Source organism: Rutidosis leptorrhynchoides, chromosome 4, assembly GCF_046630445.1.
Source record: "Rutidosis leptorrhynchoides isolate AG116_Rl617_1_P2 chromosome 4, CSIRO_AGI_Rlap_v1, whole genome shotgun sequence".
Classification (NCBI taxonomy): domain Eukaryota; kingdom Viridiplantae; phylum Streptophyta; class Magnoliopsida; order Asterales; family Asteraceae; genus Rutidosis; species Rutidosis leptorrhynchoides.
Window position 1 is genome coordinate 118,943,802 of NC_092336.1, and position 17,189 is coordinate 118,960,990.

A 17,189-nucleotide genomic window follows, 5' to 3' on the forward strand; every position below is an offset into this window, starting at 1 on the left:
TTTTACACAAGATATTTATTTATTTATAGAATGGATATACTTAAACCTTGCTACAACACTTATAGGCAGTGTACCTAATCGTACAGTAGTGTAGTTTTTAGTAAGTCCGGTTCGTTCCACAGGGAAATCTTTAAACAAAGCTCAACGCTATATTAGTTTACTTTTATAAAAATACAAATATATATATATATAAGTAATATTATTATTATAAAGGGGGGTTTTTACCGTTTTAATGACCGGTTTGTCGATTTTAAAACTTTAGTCGCAGTTAAAACCTAATGTAAAATATAAAATAAATACAAGACTTAAATTAAAGCGTAAAGTAAATAACGATAATGAAATTGCGAATAATAAAAAAGTACGATAATTAAAAGTATGATTAAATAACAATAAATAAAAATGCGATAATTAGAAGTGCAATTAAATATAAAATAAAGGAAATTAAATATGAAATAAAAGAATTATGCTTATTTAAACTTCCGTAATCATGATGTTTGACGTGTTGATTTTAGTTTTATGCCCATGGGTTAATTGTCCTTTGTCCTGGATTATTTAATATGTCCGTTTGGTTTTTGTCCATAACAGTCCATCAGTCATAAATATAAAGTGCGAGTGTCCTCATCAAATTATTATTATACCCGAAGTTAAATATTCCAACTAATTGGGGATTCGAATTGTAACAAGGTTTTAATACTTTGTTTAATGAATACACCAGGTTATCGACTGCGTGTAAACCAAGGTTTTACTACTTTGTTAACAATTACACCAATTACCCTTGAATGTAATTTCACCCCTGTTTTAATTATTCTAGTGGCTATTAATCCATTCCCGTGTCTGGTTAAATGAACGATTATTCGTACATATAAATACCCCGCCCATCGTGTCCGATCGAGTGTATATGGTAATTTATAGGGACGCCCAATTGTAAATCTTTATATTAACATTAACAAACTTTCATTTAGTTAAACAAATATAAAGCCCATTAATAGCCCATAGTCTAATTTCCACAAGTGTCGTTCTTTTGTCCAAACCCCAATTATGGTACAAAGCCCAATTACCCAATTTTAGTAATTAGCCCAACATCATGATTACTTCGTTTTAAATAAGCTTAATAATAACTTAGCTACGAGACATTAATGTAAAAAGGTTGAACATAACTTACAATGATTAAAAATAGCGTAGCGTTACACGGACAGAATTTCGACTTACACCCTTACAACATTCGCTAACATACCCTTATTATTAGGATTTAAAATTAAAATTAAAATTAAAATATAAATTATATATATATATATATCGTATATATTGAGAGAGATAGAGAAATAAGATATGAAATTTGATCAGAATTCGGTTTGCTTTATAGCCAGAGTTGAAAATTGGGGCTCCGCGACTCGCGGCAAAAACCCCTTCAAACTCCGCGAGTCGCGGAGGATGTATTTACAGCTCAGTCCTTGGAGTTTTCTCTGCCGACGGTTTTTAATATATATATATATAATATATATATAATTAATATAATTAATTATATATTATATTATATTTATATACATAGTTAACTTGTAATTTTTAGTCCGTTGCGTCGAGCGTTAAGAGTTGACTCTGGTCCCGGTTCCGGATTTTCGAACGTCCTCGCGTACAATTTAATATCTTGTACTTTGCGTTTTGAATCTTGTACTCTTGTGATTTCGAGACGTTTCTTATCAATAATTGGAACCTCTTTGATTGTCTTTTGTTCTTTTGAGCTTTTTGGTCGTTTGCGTCTTCAAATCGTCGAATCTGTCTTTTGTCTTCACCTTTTATTATTTAAACGAATATCACTTGTAAATAGAACAATTGCAACTAAAAGCTTGTCTTTCTTGAGGAATAATGCTATGAAATATATGTTCGTTTTTAGCATTATCAAATATTCCCACACTTGAGCGTTGCTTGTCCTCAAGCAATATCGTCTTGAAATACTAGAATCACTTCTTTATTCTTCACACTTTGTACATCAGTGATTTCTATACGGCGGTATAAACAATGGTAGTAACGATATGGTTTACAGTCCCACATGACTATAAAAATTTAGATCCATTAAGGAAATTGGATCTTTATGAAAACATTTGATCTTTTGAAATCTAGTTTTTACCCTAGATAAGTTTTCTGGAATAACCCTTTACCGGTGTTTGCAAAATATTTTTGTGGGTTTGGTGGGTTTTAGATTTGAAAATTTTAGCTCAAAACTTGCTGTTTTGTGTCACCCACTTGCTAACCTTGTATTTGGAAAGCAACACGTCCAGTTTACTTGTTCCGTATATTACCTTTCGGCAAACTACCGTCCGGTTGTAAAGGAAAGCGTTGAACAAGCAACTGTTAAGGCAATGTCCCGTGACATGCTTTTGATTATGGTCTATAACGTGTCGGATGCAATTACTATCCTTGGTAGGAGCAATAGTAAAGCTCACCCTTATAATTTTTTCGGTCTGGCACAAGGTCCTGTCTTTGACCACTATGCAACCACCGTTCTTACGGTTGACACCCGATTTAGTTCAGGTGACCTAATGAATTCCAGGTGAATTCCTAGGATTTTACGTTCAATGGTAATGAACGCATTGAAAATAGGGTTTTCAGAAAACAAATCGGTTTATAATTTTGATCAAAATATTTTCTCGTTTAAGCTCGAGTTTAGATATCATCGAATTCCATGAGTTTGTAATTCTCAATCTTTAAGGTCAATCTCTAGGATTGAGTAATATCAGTCTTAAAAGCTGATTTTTAATCTTTAAGGAGATTATCCTTTCTGGGGATCTGATTCATTAGTCTTATCCAGCTAATTTGCATGGTGCCCCCCCATTGTACGAGATAAATCCTTCTCATGGTTAGGATAAATCTGACCACTTGGCGACCCTGTTTAATGCTGAGGTCCGTGGATTTCCTGCTGATTTTAGTGATGACTTTTCTAGATTTTTCGTCAACCTACAGCTGGTCTGAACGACAACTTCATGCCCTAAATCAAGAAGCGCGTGTCTTTTTCGGAAGACTTTACTTCCTTTTAATGATGGAATTGATTCATCGTGTAGATCCATCTCTTCTTTTCTTTCATCGGGTAAAACAGTTTAGTTTAGTCCAAAGCAAAAGTATTTTCAGTTATTTGTTACAGATATATGTGACATATGTTTAAGATAATTTGGTAAATTTTCCCACACTTGGCTTTTATTTTCCTTTTTATCGTCCTCTATTCCATTTTAAATGAATTTTAACATTTTAGTTTGTTTCTCAATTTATGTCCTTTCCGAGGTAACAATAATTTCGGTGTTAAAACCTAGTTTTATCGTTCATAAATATGTATAAACATGATTTGAATTCATTTAATTGAAAAATTTTACTAGAATTGGGTAGTCAGTATATAAGACTAGGGCTGTTCTTTTTTATCAGAGAGCACTAGATTCTAATACAACTACTGCTTTACTAGTATTTTTAATGGTAACCAAGTGTATAAAGTAAAAATTTTTAAAATCCGAAAGAATTTAACCCCTTCCCACACTTAAGATCTTGCAATGCCCTCATTTGCAAGAAATCAGTAACAATTTAAATTATTGAGGGTGATTAGTGTGAAAATGATTAAATTTTTACCAAAGTTTCCAAATATATTGGCGTTTGTTTGCTGAATGATAAATGGTGCACATCATTTGTTCATTCCGTCTTGTTGTTATTTCACATATATTTTGCATCTTGTCGTCAAAATTAGTTGCTTTTGCTGAACTTAATGCCAGTCTTTGAAAATGCGTTGTTTTACCCTGTTGTGTACATAAGATAAACTGCAAACATATATACATATTTTTGAAGTTTGGTATATTACCCCACATTCAAAAATTATTAAAATCTAAAAATAAAAGTTAGATAATTATAAAAATGATTACAATATTAACAAAAATATTAAATGTATCAATAATTACAAATTACAAAATAATAAAAATAATAATAAAACTAAGGATGATATTGGTACCAATAGGGGTTCCAGGCATAACCATAAGTGCTATAGAATGCTTCGGCAGGGTCATACGTAGGATATGGTGGCTGCATCTCTATAGACCAAGGAGGGAAGACGGGTTTCGGTGTAGGAATATAGTTTCTACCTATATGTTGGCAATGCGCTATGATCTGGTTCTGATGAACTTGCCAATCTTCAAATGCTCTCTGTCTAGCATTTTCGTATTCCTGAGAAGCTATAAACCTATGCATTTCTTGCATCTCATTCCCCCCTCCTACATTACCTTGCTCCTGGTTTCTCTCCACCTGTGGATGTCTACCATGGTATCGTACTGCGGCGTTATTTCGCCTCTTCAAAACTTTCGCACCATGGTATACATTTAAACCTATAGTGTCGCGGGGTTCCGGCTCTTCTAGTAATAATCCCCCCCGACTTATATCCACACCGAGATATTCACCAATCAAAGTAATAAAAATACCACCTCCTATTATGCTATGTGGACGCATCCCCCGAACCATAGCTGATAAATAATAACCCACACAATATGGTATACTTACAGCGCTCTGTGGGTCTCGAATACACATATGGTAAAACAAATCTTGTTCATTTACTTTTTCTTTGTTCTTACCCCTTTGTGTAATCGAATTAGCTAAAAACCTATGTATTACTCTTAATTCGGCTCTATCTATATCCAAATAAGAGTAGTTTCCCCCTTTGAAACGGTGATGGCTTGTCATTTGACTCCACACACCGTGTGTATCAAAATTCTCATCTATCTTTCTACCGTTTAGTATCAATCCTCTACAATCGGCAGACGCTAACTCCTCAGGCGTATATATACGTAAAGCCTGAGCCATGTCCAGTAAAGACATGTGGCGCATCGAACCGCCTAACAAAAATCTAATAAAAGAACGATCGGTTAAACTAGCTACCCGATCATTCAACTCTATACTACATAACAACTCTTCACACCATACTTTATATACAGGTCTGCGTATGGTGAATAAACATATCCAGTCATTAAAAGAAGAATTACCATACCTCTGTACCAGTAATTCCCTAATTGGCCCGACCAATTCTACAGCTTCTAAGGGTCCCCATTCTATGACCCTCGGTACCTCAACAACCTTAGAGTGAAGAGTATGCAAACCCCGTTGATATTTTGGATAATCTATCCAAAGTCTGTCAAATCTCAGGTTCGGGTGCAACTCTTCCAAATGCATATCGGAAAAGGTTATGACTGGATGAGGTACATCCTGCTTGTAGTAGTTATCTACCTCCTGTTGTTCCAAATTCTCGGCAGGAGCATTGCGGGCTTGGGATGAAGATTCACCCCTTTCATTCTGCAAAACACATCAAACACAAATTTTGTGCATCCAAATATGCATTAGTGTCAGCAAAATCATCAAACAAAATAATTACAATGACATTATCAATTTATATCAAACTTAAGCTTATTTTCACATTTTTATCAAATCTACACTTTTTCAAATAAGCATATACGAAAATTTTCGCCAAGTTCATAAGCATTCAACTCAAATAACATGTCAAAATAATCATTACTAGCAATCAAACAAGTCTCAAATGGCACTATCTTTCAAAAATCAAGTTCATGAATTTTGGACTTGAAAAAGTCCACTTTAATTCTCAAAATCATGTTTAGGCTCAAAGTTTGGATCATTTAACTACTTAGACATGTTACACTACTCAATTTAGCAACAATTCATGACAAAAATCGGCCATAACCTGTTTATATCAAAAAGCCCCAAATTTGCTCAAGAACACAAACCCTAGATTATTCAAAATTTGAAGTTTAAGGCTTCTAATCATGTTAAACAGCATCAATCTAGGTTATACAAGCATAATACATAAACAATTTAAGTCTAATTACACTAAAAAGCATCAAAATCAAATTGGGAAAAAAATAGCTCAAGAACACCAAAATTCGAATTAAATGGTGTTTAGGTGTAGAAATTTACCGTTTTTCTTGAGTAATTCTTAGATAGCATCCTTCTCAACATGATTTTAGCAAAAGATTTGGTGATTAACGGTTAAAAATTGTGATTTTGGGGTTTTTTTTTCTTGTTTTTGCGCAGCTCTTTTCGCAGTGTTTTTGTGTTTTGTGTGTACTGATCGTTCAGCTCTTTTTATTTTTTTTTCTGGATTTTGGTCCCTCCGCGAGTCGCGGAGGTTTGCACTTCAAACTCCGCGAGTCGCGGAGTTTGCTTTTTTTTTTTTTTTATAAATAATCTTTAACTTATAAAACAATTAAGTATTTAATTTTAAAATTTTGTTTCCCTTGTTATTTAGGACGAGGTCGTTTCGGATCGATGTCCTAGTCCGTCCTTCGACAAAATTTTAAAATTTGTCTTTTTGTAGCGATTGTTTTAAAAACTAAGATTTTTGGGTTTTTTAATGTTTTTGGCATACTTTAAATTAATAAGATTAAAAATAATGATAATAAAAGTTCTCGTCCCTCCCTTGGGTAAAGCAATTTCGGTTCAAAGACCTAGTCTTCAACTTACGACGAATTTTAAAAATCATATTCTTAACTTAATGAGATAAAGTAAATTTTTGTTTTTAAATTCACACAACTTAAATATGAAATTCAAAATTAATATTTAAAAATTCACACCAAACTTTAAAAATTAAAATGCATAAAATTAAAAATTTATATTTTAAAAATTAAAAGTTCACACCAAACTTAATTTAAAAATTTATAAATTCATATCAAACTTATATTAATTTTTCAAATATTTACAATTTTAAATATATTGTTTTTACAGAGTTTACAATATTAATTTAAGATTTAAATATTAATTTTAAAAACATGGTAAAAATAAAATTAAAAATCTTTTTGTCTTTTTATCCCACTTTAATCAATCAAATATTATCAAAAATATGCGCCCCTCTTTTCGGTAAAGTAATTTCGGTTCCAAGACCTAATTTAACTCATGACGAATTTTTGAAATATTTTGGGTTGATTGATTAAAGATATTTATACCTTAAGAATAAACGTTAAATTTCGCAGTGATGTAATAAATTTTTGAATGATATCAATAATTTCGGTCGCCAAACCTAATTTTATTTAATACCAATTTAATACTTTTTAGCGAACAAATTAGCGTTTATTATCAAAAGGTTAAAAATAAAAATAAAAATAAAAACTGTACAGACATACCTGTGAAATAGATTTCTTAGTTATATGATCTATTCCATTCATAAGATAGTCGGTTTAATTGGTTTTCCATGGCTACATAGGCGTAACCTCGAGCATTCAGTGTCTTTTCTTCTAAACATATGAACGGTCCTTCTCTGCATAAAGTAACAAATTCGGTATTTGAATAGGTTTGATTATTTGAACATTTACCTCCATGTGACCATTTTCCGCATTTGTGACATCGTTCTAGGTGTCGTGCTCTTCTTTTCGCTGCGGATTTTGATTTTCCTTTACCAAATTGTAACTTATTATCTTCGCATCTGGATCCTTTTCTAACTCCGTCCATTCTTTCTCTGATTACTGATACTAATTCGCTCGGTAGTATGTCATTATTACGTTTGGTGATCAAAGCGTGTAGCATTAGACCATGGTTTAGTTCACAGGCAGTCTTCATTTTGTAAAAACCTAAAAAAAATAAAAATTCAGAATGGGGGGAGAAGACTAGTTCTTTAGGGTCTGCTAGGGAAAGACCATACGTGTTCCATTTTCGAGAACTACACGAAAACAGACAATCTAACTCTAACAGAAATATATATTATCCTTTAAAGACTTGATTCTCCCCACACTTAGTTAGCTGTGGTGTCGAAATTGTGATTAACTTCGTTGTCGACTTCCATCGGACCATGTATGTAATGTTTAACTCTGTGACCATTAACTTTAAATTCTATCCCATTTGAATTTATTAATTCTATTGTTCCGTATGGGAAAACTCTTTTGACTATGAATGGTCCAGACCATCTTGATTTCAATTTTCCAGGAAATAGCTTGAATCGTGAATTGAAAAGAAGAACTCTGTCTCCTTCTTTAAATTCTTTTGAACTTCTGATTCTTTTATCATGCCATTTCTTCGTTCTTTCTTTATAGATTAACGAATTTTCGTATGCTTCATGTCTTAATTCTTCTAATTCATTTAGTTGACTTAATCGTAGACGTCCGGCTTCATGTAAATCAAGATTACATGTCTTCAAAGCCCAAAATGCTTTGTGTTCAATTTCTACTGGAAGATGACATGCTTTTCCATAAACAAGTCTAAAAGGTGTGGTTCCAATTGGAGTTTTGTAGGCTGTTCTAAAAGCCCAGAGTGCATCCTCCAATTTAATGGACCATTCCTTCGGATTTGATCCTACGGTTTTCTCTAGAATACGTTTTAAAGCTCGGTTGGTATTTTCAACTTGTCCACTTGTTTGTGGATGATATGCGGTGGAGATTTTATGAGTTACTCCATATCTTTTAAGAACTTTCTCAAGTTGATTATTACAGAAATGAGTACCCCGATCACTTATTAAAGCTTTCGGTGTTCCAAACCTTGCAAAAAGACGTTTTAAAAAGTTGACTACAACTCGTGCATCGTTAGTTGGGAGAGCTTGTGCTTCCGCCCATTTAGATACATAATCAATGGCTACGAGTATATATAGATTATTATGAGATTTTGGAAATGGACCCATAAAGTCAATACCCCAAATGTCAAATACTTCACATACTTGGATGACATTTTGTGGCATTTCATCACGTTGACTTATTTTTCCGGCCATTTGACATGCATCACAGGATTTGCAAAGAAGGTGTGCGTCTTTGTAAATTGTAGGCCAATAGAATCCAGCTTCATAAACTTTTCTTGCTGTTAGTTGAGGCCCATAATGCCCTCCTGTTGGTCCTGTGTGACAATGGTTTAAAATTTTACTAGCTTCATCTCCAAATACACATCGGCGTATTATTCCATCGGGACAACTTTTAAAAAGATGTGGATCTTCCCAGAAATAGTGTTTTATATCACTGAAGAATTTCTTTCGTCTTTGGTACGATAATCCTTTTTCAAGGAATCCACAAACTAAGTAGTTTGCATAGTCTGCAAACCATGGGATTTCTTTATAATCTATCTTCAATAGATATTCATCAGGAAAGTTGTCTTGTATGGCCGATTCATTCAGAACTTCTAATTCGGGATTTTCAAGACGAGAAAGATGATCCGCGGCGAGATTTTCTGCTCCTCTTTTATCTCGGATTTCAATATCAAACTCTTGTAAGAGTAAGATCCAACGGATTAATCTTGGTTTAGCATCTTGTTTTGAAAATAGGTATCTAAGAGCAGAATGGTCGGTATAGACCACCGTTTTTGCTAGAACGAGATATGATCGAAATTTGTCAAAAGCAAAGACAATAGCAAGGAGTTCTTTTTCAGTAGTTGTATAGTTCGTTTGTGCTCCTTGTAATGTCTTACTAGCATAATATATAGGTTGAAATCGTTTTTCAATCCTTTGTCCTAAAACGGCTCCCATTGCAAAATCACTTGCATCGCACATTAGTTCAAATGGTAGATTCCAATTTGGTGTTATCATGATCGGCGCATTAGTGAGTTTCTCTTTAAGAATATTAAAAGATTTGATACACTCATCTGAAAAGATGAATGGCGCATCCTTTTCTAGGAGTTTATTCATAGGAGTGGCAATTTTAGAAAAATCTTTTATGAAACGTCGGTAAAAACCGGCATGCCCTAGAAAACTCCTAACTCCTCTAACATTTGTGGGATGTGGAAGTTTAGCAATTACATCTACTTTAGCTCTATCCACTTCAATTCCTTCTTTTGAAATTTTATGTCCAAGAACGATGCCTTCTTTAACCATGAAATGGCATTTCTCCCAATTAAGTACTAGATTTGATTTTTCGCATCTAATTAGCATTCGTTCCAGATTAACTAGACATGATTTAAATGTATCACCGAAGACTGAAAAGTCATCCATGAATACTTCCATGCATTCTTCTATCATGTCGTGAAAAATCGCCATCATACACCTTTGAAAGGTTGCAGGGGCGTTACAAAGTCCAAATGGCATTCTTTTGTAAGCAAAAGTACCATAAGGGCACGTGAATGTGGTTTTCTCTTGATCTTCGGGTGCTATTGGAATTTGAAAATATCCGGAAAATCCATCTAGAAAACAATAGTAACTATTTCCGGCTAATCTTTCCAACATTTGATCTATGAAAGGTAAGGGAAAGTGATCTTTTCTGGTGGCGTCATTTAATTTTCTATAATCAATACATACACGCCATCCTGTTACAGTCCTAGTAGGAATAAGCTCATTTTTCTCATTTGTAATGACAGTCATGCCACCCTTCTTAGGCACGCATTGAACTGGGCTTACCCATGGACTATCAGAAATTGGATATATCAAACCTGCATCTAGCAGTTTAATAATCTCTTTCTTAACTACATCTTGCATATTAGGATTTAGTCTTCGTTGGCGTTGCACATACGTTTTATGACCTTCTTCCATAAGGATTTTATGTGTGCAATACGAAGGACTTATTCCTTTAATATCATGAATCTTCCATGCAATGGCTGGTTTATGAGCTTTCAACACAAAAATGAGTTGTGATTTCTCATTTTCAGTAAGAGAAGACGATATTATTACAGGTAATTCAGATTCACCATGTAAATAAGCGTATTCCAAATGGTTTGGAAGTGGCTTTAACTCTAATTTCGGAGGTTCTTCTATCGATGATTTATATCGATATCTGTCTTCTTCTTTTAGCATTTGAATTTCTTCTGTTGTTGGTTCATATCCATTAGCTATAAGTGTAGCTAACATTTCAGCTTCATCAATTGGTTCATTACCTTCTCCTAAAGAACATTCTCCTGTTCCTTGTAATTCTGGAAATTCTTCTAATAATTCTTCATGTGCATCTATAGTTTGAATATAATAACATGTATCATCTACAGATTGTGGTTGTTGCATGGCTCTATCAACTGAAAAGGTAACACTCTCATCCTCTATACTTAGGGTCAGTTTTTTACCGAACACGTCTATCATTGCTTTAGCCGTGTTTAAGAATGGTCTTCCTAATATGAGAGGAACTTGAGAATCTTCTTCCATGTCTAAAACAACAAAATCTACTGGAAATACTAAAGTACCAACTTTAACTAGCATGTTCTCCATTATCCCTCTAGGATATTTTATTGATCTATCGGCTAGTTGTATGCTTATTCTGGTTGGTTTTAATTCTCCAAGGTCTAGTTTAGCGTATAGTGAATACGGCATTAGATTTATACTAGCACCTAAGTCTGCCAATGCTTCTATTGAACTAAGACTACCCAGAAAACATGGAATTGTGAAACTTCCTGGATCAGATAGTTTTTCTGGTATCTTATTCAACAGCACTGCTGAACAATTAGCATTCATAGTAACAGCCGAGAGTTCTTCCATTTTCTTTCTATTTGAGATTAGATCTTTCAAGAATTTAGCATATCTAGGCATTCCTGAAATCACATCAATGAAAGGAAGATTTACATTTATCTGTTTAAACATATCCAAGAATTTGGATTGCTCGGCTTCAAGTTTTTCTTTCTTCATTTTACTCGGATAAGGAAGTGGTGGTTGGTATGGTTTAACATAAGGTTTATCCTTAACTGTGTTATCTTCATTAACCTTTTCAACTACCGGTTCTTTTTCCTTATCTTGATCAGGTTGTGGTTCTTGTGGAGTAGGAATAGTTTCATCAGAAGTTACAGGTATTTCAGGTGATTTAAGTGTTGTACCACTTCTTGTGGTAATAGCTTTAGCTGTTTCATTCCGTGGGTTAGCATTTGTATCGCTAGGTAGACTTCCCGGTTTTCTTTCACCTATTAACCTTGCTAGGTTACTTACTTCTTGTTCCAGATTTTGAATAGAAGCTTGTTGATTTCTAAATGCTTGAGCATTTTGTTCATTGGTTTGTTTCTGAGATGTGAAAAACTGCGTTTGAGTTTCAACTAGCTTCGTCATCATATCTTCTAAATTTGGCTTTTTATCATCGGTGTGTTGTGGTGGTTTGTTTTGAAAATTAGGTCTTTGCTGATTGTAAGTATTATTGGATACTTGTTGATTGCTAGGACCTTGTTGGTTGTTGTATGGAATATTTCGGTTATAATTCTGGTTTTGATTGTAAATCGGTCTTGGCGGTTGATAATTATTCTGATAATTATTTCCAGGCCTTTGGTTTATGTATGAAATATTCTCTCTTTGTTCCATTGTTAATTCAATATTGAGACAATCTTTTGTCAAATGTGGTCCTCCACACTGCTCACAACTAATTCGTATTGAGTGAATATCTTTAGTCATCTTTTCCATTCGTCTCTCGAAAGCATCTATCTTTGCGGAAATGGAATCTAAGTCATGGCTAGAATCGGCTCTAGCTGCTTTAGATGATCTAATGATGTCTTTTTCTTGGTGCCACTCATGTGAGTGGGAAGCAGTATTATCAATAATTTTGTAAGCATCAGTTTCGGTTTTCTTCATAATCGAACCACCAGCTGCTATATCTATGTATTTTCTTGTAGTGATGTCGCATCCTCGGTAGAATATTTGTACTATTTGACAGGTGTCTAAACCATGTTGCGGACATCCTCTTAATAACTTTCCATATCTTGTCCACGCCTCATATAGAGTTTCATTTGGCTTCTGTGTGAACGTAACAATTTCTGCTTGAAGTCTTACGGCTTTAGATGCAGGAAAGAATTGTTTAAGAAATTTGTCAATTAAAACATCCCATGTATCGATCGCCCCTTCAGGTAACGATTCCAACCAATCTTTGGCTTCTCCCTTTAAAGTCCAGGGAAATAACATGAGATATATCTGTTCATCCTCCACTTCTCGGATTTTAAATAGTGTGCAGATCCTATTAAAGGTACGTAGATGTTCATTTGGATCTTCCTTCGGCGCACCACTAAATTGGCATTGATTAGTCACCATGTGTAGAATTTGTCCTTTGATTTCATAATCTGGCGCATTAATGTCTGGATGAGTAATTGCGTGACCTTGGCCAGTGCGTTTAGCTCTCATTCGGTCTTCCATACTTAAAGGTTCCAGATTCTCCATAATTGAATTTGTTGAATCGGAATCACTAGATGATTCTGTTTTAATAGTTCGTTCCTCAACAATCTCTGTTTGAATGATTGGTGGTTCCGGAGGAAAGTTTAATGGTTCAGGATCTACGAACCGTTCCTGAATATTTTCTGGATTCTCAATTGTGAGGTTTGTTTCAAAAACTGGATTATCGGAAATTTGAGTTTGAGGATTTGGTCGACTTGATGACGATTCTAAAGAAAAATCAACGGCGGTTATATTTGTTAAACGATGTCTTGATCGAGTTACAGGTGGTGAACGTCTTGCTCGGTGCATTCACTGAATATCCTATTAGTTTTTTAAAAAGGAAAGAAAAATTATAATAAGTTATCCAATCAATAGACTTTTCTGATTTTGCCCACGTTTCGAATAGCCAAAAGATGCAGCAGAGGGGCAGGATTCGTTTGGTCTCAATATAATTGAGGACTGTTTGGCTCCAATAACCCGGTCCACGTACAAATCCAACTATTACTACGAACCAGAAAATTTTGATGTCTATTAATTTAACCACTTAAAACTAGAATATTCTTAAACAAAAAAAAAGAGTTCGTCGCAAAAGGTCGAAAAAGAAAAAAAATGGTTGAAAAATAAAAGGTGACGGAAAAATAAAAGAAACTTATAAAAACTTAAAAATACTTGACTAACCTAACCTTATTACTACAACTAACTTAAAATTATAATCGCAAATTGAAATTACTAATTGGAGTGATAATTGATACATAGTAAAAGGTCTAAAAATATTAAAGCTTACAGGAAAAACTAAATCCCAAATGGAATTAACTTAAAAAGAAACTAAAACTTAAAAAGGCGTCGCAAAATTCTAAAGCACCTAAATCCTAGTCTAAAGAAAAAGCACTTAAGGAATTCTACGGCAAAGCCTAAAAATCTAGGAGTAAAAATAACTATAGCAAAAACTAAGTTTAAAATTAAATATGAGCTAAAAATACAAATATTACGCTACAACGATTAAAAAGGTACAAAATATAAAAATATACAAAAAGTTGTAAAAATTACAATTTTTATAAAAATATTATTTTTATATTATTTATTTTATAAAACTACTAATTTTACAATTTAATAAAACTAATTTAACTAAAATATATAAATAAAAAGTAAAAGTAAAAATAAAACTAATAATAATAATAATAATAATTAGGTTTAAATATTAATAATAATTAATTAAAAATCGTAATTAATGCAGAATTAGGGCTTCCTGTGCGCGTGTCAGAGTAGCTCCGCGAGTCGCGGCAATTAAAGAAGAAAACCCCGCGAGTCGCGGGGTTCAGAAATTCAGTTGACAGCTTTGAGTTTTTACGCGTTTTTCTTTATTTTTTTTTTATTTTATGTTTTCTGTTTTTTTAAAATAAATAAAAGATTTTAAAATAAAACTTATATTTTTATAAACTAAAATAGAAATAAAGAAACTTATAAAACTTAAATATTTAACAAAATCTTAAAAATACTTATATTTTTGTTTTTCTTTTTATATTTTTAAAACGTATTTTTACAAAAACGAATTTTAATAAAAGTAAACTAAAAAATCTTTTTTTTTTATTAGCGTTGCGCTTCCGGCTTTTAAGATAGTCCCCGGCAGCGGCGCCAAAAGTACTTGATGTGCAGCGGGGTGTATATAAAATAGTTATTATTTTACTAGGAAAAACTATTAAATACGATACAATTTTACACAAGATATTTATTTATTTATAGAATGGATATACTTAAACCTTGCTACAACACTTATAGGCAGTGTACCTAATCGTACAGTAGTGTAGTTTTTAGTAAGTCCGGTTCGTTCCACAGGGAAATCTTTAAACAAAGCTCAACGCTATATTAGTTTACTTTTATAAAAATACAAATATATATATAAGTAATATTATTATTATAAAGGGGGGTTTTTACCGTTTAATGACCGGTTTGTCGATTTTAAAACTTTAGTCGCAGTTAAAACCTAATGTAAAATATAAAATAAATACAAGACTTAAATTAAAGCGTAAAGTAAATAACGATAATGAAATTGCGAATAATAAAAAAGTACGATAATTAAAAGTATGATTAAATAACAATAAATAAAAATGCGATAATTAGAAGTGCAATTAAATATAAAATAAAGGAAATTAAATATGAAATAAAAGAATTATGCTTATTTAAACTTCCGTAATCATGATGTTTGACGTGTTGATTTTAGTTTTATGCCCATGGGTTAATTGTCCTTTGTCCTGGATTATTTAATATGTCCGTTTGGTTTTTGTCCATAACAGTCCATCAGTCATAAATATAAAGTGCGAGTGTCCTCATCAAATTATTATTATAACCGAAGTTAAATATTCCAACTAATTGGGGATTCGAATTGTAACAAGGTTTTAATACTTTGTTTAATGAATACACCAGGTTATCGACTGCGTGTAAACCAAGGTTTTACTACTTTGTTAACAATTACACCAATTACCCTTGAATGTAATTTCACCCCTGTTTTAATTATTCTAGTGGCTATTAATCCATTCCCGTGTCCGGTTAAATGAACGATTATTCGTACATATAAATACCCCGCCCATCGTGTCCGATCGAGTGTATATGGTAATTTATAGGGACGCCCAATTGTAAATCTTTATATTAACATTAACAAACTTTCATTTAGTTAAACAAATATAAAGCCCATTAATAGCCCATAGTCTAATTTCCACAAGTGTCGTTCTTTTGTCCAAACCCCAATTATGGTACAAAGCCCAATTACCCAATTTTAGTAATTAGCCCAACATCATGATTACTTCGTTTTAAATAAGCATAATAATAACTTAGCTACGAGACATTAATGTAAAAAGGTTGAACATAACTTACAATGATTAAAAATAGCGTAGCGTTACACGGACAGAATTTCGACTTACACCCTTACAACATTCGCTAACATACCCTTATTATTAGGATTTAAAATTAAAATTAAAATTAAAATATAAATTATATATATATATCGTATATATTGAGAGAGATAGAGAAATAAGATATGAAATTTGATCAGAATTCGGTTTGCTTTATAGCCAGAGTTGAAAATTGGGGCTCCGCGACTCGCGGCAAAAACCCCTTCAAACTCCGCGAGTCACGGAGGATGTATTTACAGCTCAGTCCTTGGAGTTTTCTCTGCCGACGGTTTTTAATATATATATATAATATATATATAATTAATATAATTAATTATATATTATATTATATTTATATACATAGTTAACTTGTAATTTTTAGTCCGTTGCGTCGAGTGTTAAGAGTTGACTCTGGTCCCGGTTCCGGATTTTCGAACGTCCTCGCGTACAATTTAATATCTTGTACTTTGCGTTTTGAATCTTGTACTCTTGTGATTTCGAGACGTTTCTTATCAATAATTGGAACCTCTTTGATTGTCTTTTGTTCTTTTGAGCTTTTTGGTCGTTTGCGTCTTCAAATCGTCAAATCTGTCTTTTGTCTTCACCTTTTATTATTTAAACGAATATCACTTGTAAATAGAACAATTGCAACTAAAAGCTTGTCTTTCTTGAGGAATAATGCTATGAAATATATGTTCGTTTTTAGCATTATCAGTGTGTTTAGTTAAAATGTTAGATCTATCGTATATTTTGACTCGTAGCTCCGATTTAGTCACCGTTTTATTTAAATCGTGTATTTTTTCGAGATCTATCCGTTGGCAAACTGCTATAGGCAGTTTGTCCCAAATATTTTTTTTAACAAGACCTCTAAAGCCTTCAACTTAGCCTTTTTAGATGCTCTTTTAACCGTTTTCAATTTCTTTCATATTATTCCTTTTGTATACGCATGACTTTGCATGGTACATATAGTTTTAAGACCTATTATTTCACTCACAATGTAATTATGTATGACACATATAATTTTGAATCTAATGTCACTTCATTAAACAAGCTTTTTAAATCACAAATATGCGCCACCAAATGGAGTAACATTTGGCGGCGCATCACCCTGCGCATCACAAAGTTTCTTTATTTTTATTTTATAAAAATATAAGTTTTATTTAAATATTTTGTTTTTATTTAAAACATAAAAATTAAAAAACCGAAAAAATATACATATAAATCTAGTTTTAAGATTTTTATGTATTTCTATTTTTATTTTAGTTTTTTTT